Source organism: Acinonyx jubatus, chromosome B1 (genome assembly GCF_027475565.1).
Source record: "Acinonyx jubatus isolate Ajub_Pintada_27869175 chromosome B1, VMU_Ajub_asm_v1.0, whole genome shotgun sequence".
Lineage (NCBI taxonomy): Eukaryota > Metazoa > Chordata > Mammalia > Carnivora > Felidae > Acinonyx > Acinonyx jubatus.
In genome coordinates, this window is record NC_069382.1 from 32,944,017 (window position 1) to 32,960,561 (window position 16,545).

The following is a 16,545-nucleotide window of genomic DNA, read 5'->3' on the forward strand; positions in this document are numbered from 1 at the left end:
TATGGGTACGTGGCTGGCTCCCTGGTAGAACATGTGACTCACTCTCAGGGTTGTGAGTTTGAGTCCCACGTTGGTGTAGAGATTACTTAAAAATAAAATATTAACAACAACAACAACAACAACAAAAAACAGAGGTGAATAGGACATAATCCCTACTATCATTTAACATTGCAACCTGAGATATAAAATAAGATAAATTCGAAAAGACGCTAAAGGCTGAATGCAGTAATTATTGTAAAAGAGATTCATGCCACGCTAGATATTAGATTTGCTTAGTTCCTAGACAACAGTTGCGTGTCAGATTACTATAAACCCATTCCCTTCTTCCATTAGTACTGTTCCATCAAATCAAACTATTTCTAGTAACCCATTTCATACTAATAATATTTACTAAACATTCATATTACTCATAAAAATAAATGACAATAAAGAAAACATAAGGTATGTATATTTAGGAGAATTTTTTACTGCGTGGCTAGACTGAACAAATGCTTTTTAAATATGAATCCAATTACATTTAGAGTAAATATGGGTGGGTAGGTAGTTGAGTGAAATCGAAGTGATAATATTATATAGCTGATAATTCAACTGATAGAAATACAAAGCACTAGAAAAAATGTGCCTGACGGAAACATAACGAATTAATTTTACATGAATTTGGTGAGGTGACCATCAAACAATTGAAAATGCAAGCCATGACCCAAGAAGAGTCAAATTTGGCATTGAACAAATTTGAGAGTTGATAGACATATTAGAATTTGTGGGAATGGATAGTAATCTTAAGGGAGAAATTGTAAAAAAGAGAAGATAGTTATAGAATGCATTTAGTGTAAAAGTGAATTGGGAAGGCTAGAAAGAAAAATGACTTCGGTGGAAGGGCGTGGGATGTAAGGCAAAAATGAGGACAGCCATTATCACAGAGGACAAAGCGGGGGCTAGGGCCACAAAGAGAGGAATGACGAATGGCAGGAAATGCAATGGAGAAGCCACAGGACATAAAGTTTGGGAACAGGGGGTGAAGAGGAATAATGAGAGGTTAAATATTGAAAGGGGAATGAGGAAATACTACTCACTTCAGAAATGTAGGGTCCAAGGAAGAGGAAAGTATCATGGTAATATAAGGTAGAAAGAGAGGAAAGGAGAGTTTATATTAGGAGGGTGTGGCACGAATCTGTCTCAAGGCAACAAGCCCATGAAAAGGGAGAGAGAGAGAAGCAGCTGAACAGAGAGGATATGATGACTTAGCAGGTTCCAGAGGAGCAGGAGAAGATGAGATTCAGTCAAGTTAATCTGAGAGGAGAGATTTTTTTGGCAGGAGCAAAGAGAGATAGGGAAGATGAAAATTCAGGGAAATAGCCAGCTGAAACGTAGAAAACTTAATGCAGCCCTCCAGTGGGTGGACCCAATCGTGCTTGTTAATAGAGAGAAGGCATCTATTCACAGGGGCTGAAAAGGAGGAGGAGGAGTGGAGACTGGAGGTAAGTGGATAAGGTATGACATAACCATTTTAAATAATACAATAGGAAGACTGAAAAGGTTAAATTCAAAAATTATAGAACAGCAATGACACCCAGACTGGCACGGAATACTTCAGTGGGTAGTAGTCAAGTCTGGATCTGTATTCTGAAGTTACCCACTTCTCTTTGAGAAGCTTATTTTAAACACTGGGTGTATTATAGAAATAAGACTCACAGTTCAATGTATTTGTTTGTATTTTTTTAAATATATTATGACCTCAGCTCAGTGAAGGAATGCCGTATCAGGCAAGTTTGAATCAATTTCACAACATTAAAATGGTCTGGTTTTGTCAGTTTCTTACAATTACGATCAGTGAGTGGTCTGGCTATTTTTTTTTAAATTTTTTTTAATGTTTTTATTTATTTTTGCGACAGAGAGAGACAGAGCATGAGCAGGGGAGGGGCAGAGAGAGAGGGAGACACAGAATCCGAAGCAGGCCCCAGGCTCTGAGCTGTCAGCACAGAGCCCGATGCGGGGCTCGAACCCACAGACTGTGAGATCATGACCTGAGCCGAAGTCAGACGCTTAACCGACTGAGCCACCCAGGCGCCCCTGGTCTAGCTATTTTAAGGCAGTTATAACTCACAAGTAAAATGAGCCTCTGCAGGGATGTTAATGCTCAACTGCTTTCAGGGTCTGTTTTTATGTAATTATTCACTTATGCCACAATAGTCAGATACATCTCTGAAAACAAATGCTTCTATATTTTAATTTAAAAAGAAAAGAGCCGGTGCAGGCCACGGAAAAGTTTTACTGTATGCCTTCTCACCAGCAATCATCCATCTTAACATAAACCAGATTTTTGCCAAGATCAGTGTTTCTTCAAAATGAAGCTAGAAATAGATTTGTAACTGTGCTCTTGTACCTCTACATAGGTTCTTAAATGATTTTGAGCAGTTATGCATTTATTTAGAGGAAATAAATCAACTGTAATAAATGAATGTTTACCAAAATGATTGTTTTACAGTGCATTGAGTTCGGATATTTATAAAGTTATTATTTCACAAAAATACACTTTTATTTTAAAAAAATTTTAACATGTACTTATTTTTGAGAGACAGAGCACGAGCAGGGGAGGGGCAGAGAGAGAGGGAGACACAGAACCTGAAGCGGGCACCAGACTGAACTGTCAGTACAGATCCCTATGGGGGGATTGAACCCACAGACCCTGAGATCATGACCTGAGCCGAAGTCAGAAGCTTCTCCAACTGAGCCACCCAGGTGCCTTCAGAATAACTTCTAAATTTTTTTTTTAACGTTTATTTATTTTTGAGACAGAGAGAGACAGAGCATGAACGGGGGAGGGGCAGAGAGAGAGGGAGACACAGAATTGGAAGCAGGTTCCAGGCTCTGAGCCATCAGCCCTGAGCCCAACGCGGGGCTCGAACTCACGGACCGCGAGATCGTGACCTGAGCTGAAGTCGGACGCTTACCTGACTGAGCCACCCAGGCGCCCCCAGAATAACTTTTAAATAGTTTGGAATTCTGTATATAGAACCCTATATATACTACTATGATCCTATAGAACTATATATATGGTCCTATATATAAACTATATGTGGTTTAGACACTGGTCACATGTGGAGACAAAATGGAAGTGTGCAATATTTTTTACACAGGTGAGCCAACACAATGTACCTAATTGCAGAAGTAATTATCAGATTAATCTGTAATAGATAAGTTGTATAACATTTTTATACCTTAAAATTTTTTTAGGGGCTCCTGGGTGGCTCAGTCAAGTGTTCAGCTTTGGCTCAGGTCATGATCTCAAGGTTCATGAGTTCCAGCCCCATGTCTGGCTCTGTGCTGACAGCTCAGACCCTGGATCGTGCTTCAGATTCTGTCTCTCCCTCTCACTCTGCCCCTCCCCTGCTTGTGCACTCTCTCTCTCTCTCAAAAAATGAATAAGTAAACACTAAAAAACTTTTTAATGTTTTTAGAACAATCTTCAGGTGAAATAACATTTTCAAAATAAAATTCTATAGAAACAAAATAAATACTTCAGTAGGATCAGTATCTTTGGGATACTTCCCACAGCGATATTTGACAGTAAAAACAAAGCAAATAAGCAGTGTGAATTTTCTAGGTTGAGTTCTCAAAAGTTGAGTAGCAAAAGTCTACCGTTTACCCTTCCATAAATCATTCTAATTTTTGTTCTAATAAAAACCATAAGACTAGTGACATCATTTCCACTTTACACACTGAGGTTGTCAAAAGTTATGTAAGTATTCATCGGGTGAACCAGACTTTTGAAGGGATTTTTGATAGGCACCCTGACAATGGCTGCGGGAGATTCAGATGTGGAAAGAGAGAAGGAAAGGAGGGAGTCATCAGAAGCTCAGGTAGCAATAAAAGATCTGGGGAGTAGGAGCTTAGGCGGTCCACCCATGCTAATCAATCACTGGGGGAGAGAAAACTATGTGGAAAGACTTGGATGTAGATTTCCATCAAGTTTTCTAACACATTGGTGGAATGTGTTAGACGCTATTTTGCCTAGATTCTGCTGCCTCGTCAATGCTCCATTCTTACATAGTGCTGACTTCCAACGAATCCCTGAGAGTATGTTGGCTTAACAGTATCATCTAATGACAGTAAGTAATAAAGAGTTAATAAAAGAAATATTTGCATGTTTTGTGTAGGGAGACCATGCCTCCTTCTTCATCCTGCTGAATCCTGCAGCCCTATTCTTGCCTATCAATTTGCTCTGCAGCGATGAGGTGTATGGACATATTCCCCAGGAGTCTTCAACCGCCCATAGCCTGGCCACCTCAAACTATAGCAGTTTTCTCAGTGTGGAGGAGATTTTAGTGGGGGCTGTATCCCACCCCACATTCCTACTTTCACTCTTCATGTGTTATCACTTTCACATCCAAGAGAGAGCAAATGAACACTGGACAGCCCCTTCCAAAGAATTTTCCAATTTATGTATCCATCACTATAGTGAAGAGTTAAGGTTTAGTCTTAGAAGCACAAATTGTGCAATTCTATTTCCATTACAGACCAGTGCTTATCACTGTGGAAGTTACTGCCAGTTGGAGGTTTTAACCAATAGTATTTAAGACCATGTTCAAGACCATGCCTCTCTGTTGCTCCAAAGATCTGATTCACTATGGTGTACTATTATGCCTAGGTGGGTTTAACGTCTAACTACAGCATTTCCTGACAGTGAAAAAAAAAATCAAAGATCAATTAAGTTTCACACTTTGAGCTGAAATCTCAATAAAATACACTTCTGATTACATTATCTATATATTTCATATAGGCAGTTGAGACAGTTTCTAGACTAGTGGCTCTCAACCCTGGCTACACGTTGGAATCATCTAGAGAGCTATTAAAGATGCCAACACCCAGATATCACCCCAAGCCAATTAAATCGCATATTTCACGGGGAAGGCCCGGACTTTGGTGTTTGTTAAAAGCTCCCTGAGCATTAGCTCAGCCAGGAACTTGAGGAACCATTGATCTCGGGCTTTTGGTCCATAAATCGACTTGGTTAAATGCAAAGTAAGGGGGAGGTTTCATTTAGGATGGTTGTCTTATTTCTTTCTCCCTTCTTGAGTATTGCTGAAGATTTTTATGATAGGAAGTGATTCATTTTTTGATAAATGTTAAAAGGAAGAAAAAGACTATTCTGTAAGTCTAAGACATGCTACCCTTGCAAACTGGAAACCAAAATATAAGAATGTCAGGCTTAAAGTAGAAAAAGCTGTTAAACACTTGAACATAAGACCTGAAACTATAAAACTCCTAGAAGACATAGGCAGTAAGCTCCTTTGACATAGATCTTGACGATGATTTTTTTTTTATTTGACACCAAGAGCAAAGGCAACAAAAGCAAAAATAAACAAGTGGGACTACATTGAACTAAAAAGCTTCTACACCAAAAAGGAAATGAAAAAAACAAAAGTGAACGCAACCTACTGAATGGGGGAAAATATGTGCAAGTCATATATCTGATAAAGAATTCATATCTATAAAGGTCTTATATAGTTCAGTAGTAAAAAACAAGAACAAAAAACAACAAAACAATCGAATTAATATGGGGAGAGGATTTGAATAGACCTTTTTTTTTTCTTTTCTTCCTAAACAAGATATACAGAGGGCCAACAGGTGCATGATAAGGTGCTCAAGGTCGCTGGTCATCAGAGAAATGCAAATCAAAGCCACAATGTCCTATCATCTTACACCTGTTTAATGGATACTATGAAAAAAGACAAGAAATAATAAGCGTTGGGGAGGATGTAGAGAAAAGGGAACACTTGTGCACCCTCCACTATGACAAACTATATGTCGTTTCCACAAAACATAAAAAATAGAACTACCATGTGATCCAGCAATTCCACTTTGGGGAATTTTCTTAGGTCAACGAAAACACTAACTCAACAAGATATCTGCACTTTTCTGTTCATTGCATCATCGTGTGTAATAGCCAAGACATGGAAATAACCTATGCCCGCTGAAACGTGAATAGATCAAGAAATGTGGGATATGTACAAGCACACACACACATACACACACAGAGGAATATTATTCAGCCACAGAAAATAAGGAAAGAAGAAAACCTGGCTCTTTGCCATAACATGGATGGACCTTAAGGGCATTATGCTAAGCGAAGTCAGTTTTCTCTAAAGAGAGAACAAAAATAGATACAGAGAACAGATTGCTGGTTGCCAGAGGTGGGGGTTGAGAGGTGGGTGAAATGGATGAAAATGGCCAAAATGTACCAACTTCCAGTTATAAAATGAGTAAATCGCGGGGATGTAATGCGAAGCGTGGTGGCTACAGTTAATAATACCGTGCTATGCATTTGAAAGTTAAGAGTAGATCTTAAAAGTTCCTATCACAAGAAAAAAATTATAATTACGTGTGGTGATGGATGTTACTGAATTTATTGTGGTGATCATTTCACGACGTATACATATATCAAACTGTTATGTTGTACACCTGAAACTTGTGTTATATTTCAATTAGATGTCAATAAATACATTTCAAAAACCCACAAGGGGTCTTATAGGAAAAATTGACCAACAGTTTGAGGAGTAGTATTTGGGAATATTTAAGTATTGCCTTCTCTAACACTGTGCAATCAATAGCCTTATGTCTACAACATCAAGATCAAATATTACAGTTCATTCTCCTAGACAGTAAGTATTTATTTAGCCTCTGTACTATACATTCCAGAGTGGACTTAGTCACTTTAATGAGCAACCTCAGGTAATCATGAAAGGCACAGGTAAAGTTATTTCAGATTTATTTAGAGCCTTGATGGAGAATGAAGGGAAACAAAGCTGATCTTTATAAACCATGCTCTCAAACCTATCTATTCAAACCTAATCTATTTTACCTTGATTTCTAAGATTCCCATGTTTTCTTTGTCAAAATCATACAACAGAGCATTGTCTCAAAAAAAAAAATTCAGAATACAGAGGAAGTACAGGCAGTGGCTAAGTGTCCTTGATGCAAACTCCCAGCCCCCACCCATCTTTGAACTCACACCATAAATAAGCGGTTAGGTTAAAAATAATTGAGCTTGATGTTGTCTTAATCTACTGTGCTTCGGTAAATTCACAGTGTCCTTGAAAGATATTGGTTTTATCTGTCGAGATCCTGTGCTTACCAAGACCCATGCCCTGACCACATAAGCCCACGCTGACTTCTTCCTCTAATGAATACCTAAAGTACGTACTGCTTCCAACACTCATTTGGCATTTAGAGCGATTTGTTTCTTAACATCAGTGATCTTTCCATGGGTATGTCTTACTACAGCTCCACCACATACTAGTTAGAGTCACCCAACATCTCTTTGCCTCAGTTTCCTCCTGTATGTAATAATGATACCTGCCTCGTTCATTTATTGTAAAAATTAAATGAGTTACTATACTTCAAGCTCTTAGAACAGAGCCTGGCACGTAGTGCCCAGCATAAGCCATAGTTGAAGTAACAGAAGTCCTAGTAAATTACACTGGAGACTCTAAAAGTGTACGTTACCCCATAGTGTTTATCACAGTGTGGGATAGTTGGTTTGTATTTGTTGATTCACACTGTACAGGAATCATTAGACCTAGTTTCTGGGGAACTAAGAAGGATTAATACATCTGTGTCCCTTCCTTTCTTTCTCTTTCTTTCTTTCTTTCTTTCTCTCTTTCTTTTCTTTTCTTTCTTTCTTTCTTTTGTTCTTTCTTTTTCTTTTCTTTTCTTTCTTTTTTTCTTTTCTTCCTTCCTTCCTTCCTTCTTTCTTTCTTGGGAGAGGGGTAGAGGGAGAGAGAGACACATTCTTAAGCAGGCTGCACACTTAGTGCTTAGCCAACTGAGCCACCCAGGCGCTCCTTTATGTCAATTTTAAAACTGATTTTTTACCGCAGAAGAAGCACTTGTTTGAGAGGCTTAGCCTCAAGGTGAATGGTTGTCTCTCATTAGAATCCAGTTGTAATTAACATGTCTGATCACATTTAAAATGAATAAATATATCTTGATCTCTGATTATAATACTTCGATCCCATGGGGATGCCTGCCTGGGTGGCTCAGTCAGTTAATCGTCGGGCTCTTGATTTCGACTCAGGTCATGATCTCGTGATCTTGAAGCCTGCTTGGGATTCTCTCTCTCCTCTCTACCCCTTCCCCACTCAAGCTCACTCTATCTGTCTGTCTCTCTCTTTCTCTCTCAAATAAATAAATAAATAAATAGGCCTATAAAAAAGAGTAATGTGCAGACGACACAGCAAATTACTGGTTAATACAGATAATTAAGAATAGAGTTCACTTATTGATCTATGATGCTATAGATATGGCCCAGCCTAATATCAGAGATGAAATTAAATATCTACCAATAACCAAATATATAGTTAGAAAAATCACAGAGGGGCGCCTGGGTGGCGCAGTCGGTTAAGCGTCCGACTTCAGCCAGGTCACGATCTCGCGGTCCGTGAGTTCAAGCCCCGCGTCGGGCTCTGGGCTGATGGCTCAGAGCCTGGAGCCTGTTTCCGATTCTGTGTCTCCCTCTCTCTCTGCCCCTCCCCCGTTCATGCTCTGTCTCTCTCTGTCCCAAAAATAAATAAACGTTGAAAAAAAAAAACCATTTCTTAGAAAAATCACAGAAATAAAAGTTTCCTTTTATTACAACTGATACCTAACATATATTATAAATGCAAGTTCTTCTTTGCCTGTGCCTGGCCTCTCTCTCACTTTAACTTTTCAAATACAATTACTGATATAAAAGAGGAAAAAGGCAAAATAGGAAAGACAGTGTTAAAATGCAAAAAATTAATTACATATAATTATACATCAGAGAAAATCTTACGTGTGTTCTACATACAGTAATTATGTGTTAAATAGCATCAGTTAAAATATTCAGATATCCTTTTTTTTAACTTTTGCAACATTTACTTGGTGGAGTCTCTAAACTTTCTGTGTCAAATGCTTGATATATATGTACATATACATGTATATATATTCCCTCCCTATTCTTCTTGATGTCTCTGCCGTATAGGAATTACTCCCTCTTTCTCATTTTAAGAAGAGAAAATAGGCTCAGAGAGATTAAGCAACCAGCCACAAAAGCTGTAATGAGAATTTGAAGGCCAGCTTGTAATCTCATCCCGGTTTTCAACAGACTACATTTCCCTTTTTTTTTTTTTTAAGTTTATTTATTTATTTGAGAGAGACAAAGCGCGAGTCAGGGAAGGGCGGAGAGAGAGAGAATCTCAAGCAAGCTCTGCGCTGCCAGCACAGAGCCAGACATGGGGCTCAAACTCATGAAACAGTGGGGCTCAAACGCACAAAACCACGAGATCATGACCTGAGCTGAAACCAAGAGTCAGATACTTAACAGATTGAGCCACCCAGGCGCTGGGACCACATTTCGCCCGCAAGATGTTTTTCCTTCTGGAGGCAGGATACTTAAGCATTTAGTCTTTTTACCATTTATTCAAATCTATTCAGAACAAAATAGGTAAAAGGAGAACTGGCTTTTTTTTTTAAGTTTTAATTCCAGTAAACATAGAGTGTAATATTAGTCTCCAGTTGCTTCCGTATCTTGGCTATTGGAAGTAATTCTGCTATATGCAGGGGTGTATGTATCCTTTGAATTAGTATTTTTGTATTCTTTGGGTAAATACCCTGCAGTACAATTGCTGGGTCACATGGTAGCTCTATTTTTAACTTTTTGAGGAACCTCCATACTGTTTTCCAGAATGGCTGCACAGTTTACATTCCCACCAACAGTGCACAAGGGTTCCTTTTTCTCCACATCCTCGCCAACGCCTGTTGTTTCTTGTGTTGTTGATCTTAGCCATTCTGACAGGGGGGAGGTAGTAGCTCATGGTGGTTTGGGTCTGTATTTCCCTGATGATCAGTGATGCTTCAGTTATCCTTTAAATTGAACTATGAGAAATAACTAGTGTGCTTAAAGCCTATAAAGTCATTAGGAACAGTAATAGAAGCGAGCATAAGAGTTTGTTCTGTGATTCTTTGTGTGAGTGTGTGTGTGTGTGTGTGTGTGTGTTGAAGAGGTGATGAAGGGAGAGCAAGAATTAGCTAAGAAGTCAAGCCACTGATATTTTCGCCCAGGAATTACCATTGACTTGCTAGGTGATTTGGACAAGTGACTCTCAAGTCTCTTCTTTGTAAAATGGAAATAGTAATATACTATTTAGCTATCCCACAGGTCATAAAGAAAAAGATTTGGTAGCACTGTGGAAAGTTAAAGACAGTCTAGAAATGAATGTGAAGTGATATAGTAATATGAAGAGAGTATTCTACTCTTAATTTATTTTTTTGCAAAATTTTAAAAAATGTTTATATATTTTGAGAGAGAGAGAGAACAGGGGAGGGACAGAAAGAGAGGGAGACAGAGAATCCCAAGTAAACTAGGTGCTGTCGGCTCGGAGACCAATGCAGAGCTCAAACTCAAAATGACCTGAGCTGAAATCAGGAGTCTGACACTTAACTGATGAAGCCACCCAGGTGCCCCCCACATTTAATTTCTTTTTTTTATTATTTTTTTTAATGTTTATTTATTTTTGAAAAACAGAGACTAAGCGTGAGTGAGGGAGGAGCAGAGAGAGAGGGAGACACAGAATCCGAGACAGACTCCAGGCTCTAAGCTGTCAGCACAGAGCCCAACGCGGGGCTCGAACTCACGAACCGCGAGATCATGACCTGAGCTGAAATCAAGAGTCAGAAGCTTAACCGACTGAGCCCCCCAGGCGCCCCTCAAATGAGTTTCCATAAAAGTAGGAAAGACTTTGGTCTGTTGTTGGTAAGCCATAAACTATTACTAGGCACCCAGTGCCTCGGCATAACAGGCCTCTTCTGTTGTCTGCATCAACCTGCCTTCCCTCAAAAGTTATAATTCAATGAATATTCACTGCTCCGTTGTGTTCGTATAACTGCTAGCCAAGTCATTTCTTTTTTTTCTTTTTTTTTAATGTTTATTCATTTTTGAGAGACAGAGTGAGACAGAGCATGAGCGGGCGAGGGGCAGAGAGAGAGGGAGACACAGAATCCGAAGCAGGCTCCAGGCTTCCAGCTGCCAGCACAGAGCCCGACGTGGGGCTCGAACTCATGAACCATCAGATCATGACCTGAGCTGAAGTCAGAGGCTTCCCCGACTGAGCCACCCAGGCACCCCAGGTCGTTTCTTGTTCTTGTCATTCACTTTATTTTAGATGCTACCATTCTTGATGATTTCAACTTAAAAGTATGTCTCTCACTGAGTCCGCATCTCTCTGCCTTTTACTCCCTCCTCGTTGTGTGCTTGCACACATACACTTTTCCATGTACACACACATACACAACGCCCCCCCACTAATGGCCCCCCTTCCCTCAAAACAGGAAAAAACGTCAGAAATTTGTAGCTAATGATAAGTAGTCATTAATAGAGTTTTTTTTTTTTATCCTTATGCCTAAGGTTGCAAACAAAACAGAATTGTTTTGAGATTAAAACAAGACAGATCTGAAACGGGGGGGGGGGGGAATTCTAACAAAAGAGACTAGATTTCTTGCTTTCTTCTATGAGAAGCTTCTGCCCCTTGGAAACCATTTGTGATACTGTATTCATAAGCCATGTTAATAAAAGACTTCACAAAATTGCTGGCATAATTAGTAACAGACATTAATCATCATTCTTCCTCTAATTTATCTCAGTGATCTTATCGCCAGTCAGACCCAAGACCTGGCCTTTACAGCCCCCCGGCTTGTCCTCACTAACCTTTGTCTTACGTTTTCCTCTGAGCCCTTCTTTCCAGCTTTTCTCTTGACACAGGTAAATACACCTGAAACCAATGCCCAGGTATGGCCACTACCCTGATCAGACCTCCCATCCACCCAGATCCCCTAGACCATTTGAGCTAAACCAGACTCATGTCTGCACAGAGGGACCTGTGGTCATCATGGGATGATCTCTGGAAGGACTACCATTACCTCTTCCTCATTATAATACCAAAATCTCAGCCCAAGGAGGAGCCTCGGCCTCATTTGCATAGCATACAATGCACGTAGAGGATGTTTCCTTAAGGTGCATGTGTGCGATTACGTCTGCCTCTGCATAGGATGACAAGGCTTCCCTATCTAAATATTCATCCTCAACCTAAACAAAAAGAACCCATTCACCCTCTTTCTGGGAGTCACAGTTTTGGAAGTCATTCCCCCCCCCCATCTCCTTATTTGATGCAAATAAAAGTTTTCTTTGTGGGACAACTCAACCTGGTGTGGTTTCTGACTCAGCAAGGAGCAAACTCAGGTTGGTTCAGTTACAATCCCGTGTATCAACAAACATTTATACATTTTTCCAAAAAAACCGATTTTAATGTTTATTTATTTTTGAGAAAGGAAGAGAGAGAGTCGGGAGGGGCAGAGAGAGAGAGGGAAACACAGAATCCGAAGCAGGCTCCAGGCTCCAGGCTGTCAGCACAGAGCCCGACACAGGGCTCGAACCCATAAACTGCAGGATTATGACCTGAGCCAATGTCAGACGCTTCACCAACTGAGCCACCCAAGCGTCCCCAGTCCTGTCTATTTTTTAACGTATCAGAAAAGTATTTGATAGACGGTGTCCATCCTGAAGAGCATACTTGCCAGGATACTCCAGAAATTCTAACATTTAGGGTGCACCTGTTAGTATATGCTTTCTGTCACCCAGGAGTAGCATTAAAATATTTTCAGACCCCATAGGTCTCATTTTATGGCTTATTACATGGGATAACTGGGTGTGTGTTGGGGGGATTAGCTGCACATGAAATGACTGAGCTATTCAAGGAAAGGAGTCGAGCTGAAGCATCGACAAACAGCCCTAAGGAAACAGATGCATTATTTTAAGACAGAAGAAGGTGGGGGCAACCATTTAAATTTTGTTTATCAACTTATCTGAGAAACTATTACATCCTGAAATTAGACCTGGCCTTCCTGAGAGGGGGAAGAAAAGGTTCGAATCAAGAAAATTCTAGTGATAAAAAAATATAATCTCCACTAAAGTGCAAATGAAGCAGGCAACGTTAGATTGCATACTAGAGGGGATTAAAGAGCAAGCTTGAGTAATTCTTCTGAGTTCAGAATTCATCCTAAACCTAAACAGAATTGAAGGATGTGCACAGGAAAAGAAAATCATAAAGAGGAACAAAGAACTTACTTATTCGATGAAATATGAATGTAATAGGAAGTTAACATGTAGCAAAAAACAAAAAAACCAAAGACACAGATATTCAGTGAAGTATTTATGATAGTTACAAACGGGAGCGTAAGTATTCATTATTAAAATATTAGTTAAAATATAGAATAGTGAGATATTGAAATACTACAAAGATATTTAAATGGCGTCACGGAAGGCATGTAATGTATCACATTGTGTTGCTAAATTAAAAAGAAAATACCAAATAGCATTGTGTGGTTCAAATTATACACAAACATTTTATATATCCCAAGGAAAAAAATGGAAATACAGAAAAAGATTAACAGTAGCTCATTATAGATGGATCGAAATCTGAGAAAAATTTCTTTCCTTTTCCTTTATTTCTTACCTGTTTTGTTCTTCCAAATTAACTATCATAAGTATGTGTTCTGCTTTTCATTGAAATCACGTGGGCTTTTCTTTTTTTTTAAAGAGTAGAATTCTGAGAGTGAAACAAATAAATGCCCGATTGCTCTCTGAAGGCTGCAGACTGGAAAGCTAAGTCCCTTTACTTCTCTCCGGTCCTCTCAGGGTATTGAGGTGAGTTACAAACAGTTGGAAAATATCGCCTCAGTAATTGTCAGGGTATTAGATGAAAAAATGTATGTAATGGCCTCATAATTGCGTTCGGCTCTGAGGGCAGAACATGCTCGGACGATTGGCTCTGATATGGTACATTACTGAACAGCCCTGGAGATATGTAGCTTTTTACTTTCCAATTGGTAATGGAATATCACAGAGCAGATGCCTATTTGCTGTGGGAGAAGAGCAAATAATTATAGTCAAGTGAAAGAAAATGTAGAATAAATGACCACAATTACATGCTCTGTTCGTGCCCTCAGCCCTCCCCTCCCCCCATTCCAGTCACATTCATCTGGAAACTTCTAAAAGACAATAACAGATTTAGCCTGTGGTCATTTAAATCCATCATCTGACATCCCACTAACTTGCCAAACATATGTTCCTTTGAATTGTTGGCTTCTGGGCACACAAAGTTAACTGTGCTATAACTTCTTCACAATTTTGGAAATACATGTTGTGCTTCCAACAAGAAGCTCTAGGAAAAATACTGAATTTCTTCTTTTCAAAGTTTAGTACAAAGAACAGAGCCATTCAGTGAGGCTACTTTTAGTCAGAATTACCACTTATCAGCGTTAAAAATGGTGCCATACCATTAAATAAACCTAAAATTTTTTTTTAAAAGCATTTAAAAAATTGTGCCATATTATTTAAAGTTAGGGTTTATTGTATCACCTGAAAAGAAAGCTCAGATGTTATGCAAAGATATTATGAAAATGAAAACAAAAATTAACTGGAATGACTACTAATATGTGTTTCTTCCTATATTAAAAATGACTGGTACAAGCACTTAAAAATTCAGTTGTATGGACACTATATCTACTTTTGTTGGGTGTACTAATCAATTAAATACATATTTGAGTGTAGTGTGAGGCACAAATTGCATGCTATGGGAGAATACAAAGAGGAAACTCCCATGTTTCTACACTTAAGGACTTTCAACATAGCTGAGATGACAAGATATAAGGATAGAAATAAAGGTCCCTGACAACGCAGATAGTGTCTGTTTTGGACCCAAAGAATGAAAGGGACCTTTACGCTACGGAAATTCCGAGAAAGAACATTTTGGTCTCGGAGGTCAAGAAAGGCTTTCTGGTTCAGGTCCAATGTAAACTGGGCGTTAGATCATAAATAGGACTCAGCTATATGAGGAAAAAGGTTTGGTTGCCCTTTCTGAAGAGTGGAAAATCCTGAGCAAAGGTATTTTCCTTGGAAATGAGGTAATTGTGTAGTCTGGGTGAAGCAGAGAGTTCATGGAACAGATGGGACGAAAACGATGCTTGAAAGTCTGATTGCAGCCAGATCATAAGAGCTACAGAGAATACCAAACTAAATAATTATCACTTTGGGCATGGATAATGAGCACTTAGGGTGGTATGAAAACAAGGATACGATATAATAAATTCAATGGGCACCAGGTATGGACTACTATAACAAGTGCCTTTCTCCATTCTGGCTCCTCTAACAAAATAGCAGACTAGGTGCCTAATAAACAGAACATTTCTCACAGTTCTCAAGGCTGGAAGTCTGAGATTGAGGCACCGTGATTGGGTCAAGGTCCCATTCCAGTTGCAGTATTCTTGTTCTGTCCTCACATGGCAGGAGAGAGCAAGCTCTCTGAGGCCTCTTTTCACAAAGGCACTGATTCCCGAGTATAAAATCCCATCGGGAGGTGATATTTCAAGATGACAGCACAGGCAATTCATGAACTTGCCTCTTCCTGTGAACGTATTACATCTACAATTGCATATACAACAATTTCCTCCACAAAAACACCTAAACGCTGGCTGAACAGATCTTCCAACAACAGAGGACAAAGGCCACGTGGATATGTGGGAGAGGCAGAGGCACTGTCTCGGCAAAAGCCCTTAGCTAGCCCCAGCACGGTGACCCAGGATCAAGAGGGCCTCACCAGCATAGAGCTTCTCACTAAGCTGTGAGGGATTTGTGCCCCACATCAGCCACCCTCAGTCCTTGGGACTTGCACAGGAAAGATGAGCCCCCAAAATATCTGGCTTTGAAAACCCATGGGGCTTAGATCCAGGAGATCCACGGGGCCATAAGAAACGCGGATTCCACTCGTAAATGGCGTGTATACAGACTCACTAGCCCTGGGACCCAGTGCAAAAGCAGCAGGTTGAAAAACACCTAGACTATGAATAAGGGAGATTAATTTGTTAATCTTAAAACATCTGCAGGAGGGGGAAAAAAAGCCTGGTGGGACTCTCGCTGGGGAAGGAGGCTGTGGTGGGCACCATTTTTGCAATCTCCCTCTACCTTGAGGGCTCCAGCACTGGTCGTTGCATTTTGGCCATGTCTTTCCACCTTGCCAGTGATGATGAGTATGCCCTTCTTCCCCTGTGCCCATGGCCTTGCCTGTGCCCACGGCAGATGCGCCCTGCTCCTGAGCTCACCTGTAGCCCCACTAAAGCTGGCAGGCACATGCAGTCTACACGAGAGCACCTTGTTCTTGTGGCCAGAGGGGCTTGCATTTCTGGGCCTTGTGGGTCTGAAACAGAGAGATAGTTCTTAGCAGGCTACCTTCCCCAAGGCACTACAGAGATCGCAGACTAAAGCACGCCATCATTATTCCTGTGCAAAAGGCCTATTTACTTGTCCTGAAGCTTCAACCTGAGGAGCAGGTGTCAGGTTTCCCATGTATCTAGAGGCTATATGGAAATAGCCTCTGAGACTCTCAGGGAACCCAGGCTGAGGGACAACATTTTTATCTCTCCCTCAGCCTTGCCACAGCTCACTGGCATCTTCCAGAAAGGAGCTCAAACATC

At 40.1% G+C, this 16,545-nt stretch overlaps 1 long non-coding RNA gene across 1 annotated transcript in view; it reads left to right on the top strand.

Annotated features, from left to right (window-relative positions):
- The window catches only part of LOC113604716 (uncharacterized), a 42,351-nt gene extending 30,888 nt beyond the window's left edge, over positions 1-11,463 (top strand). The window contains exon 3 of the long non-coding RNA XR_003426742.2: positions 10,547-11,463. This is a non-coding gene — a long non-coding RNA (uncharacterized LOC113604716). The remainder of the gene's footprint in view (positions 1-10,546) is intronic.
- Positions 11,464-16,545: the final 5,082 nt, after the last annotated feature.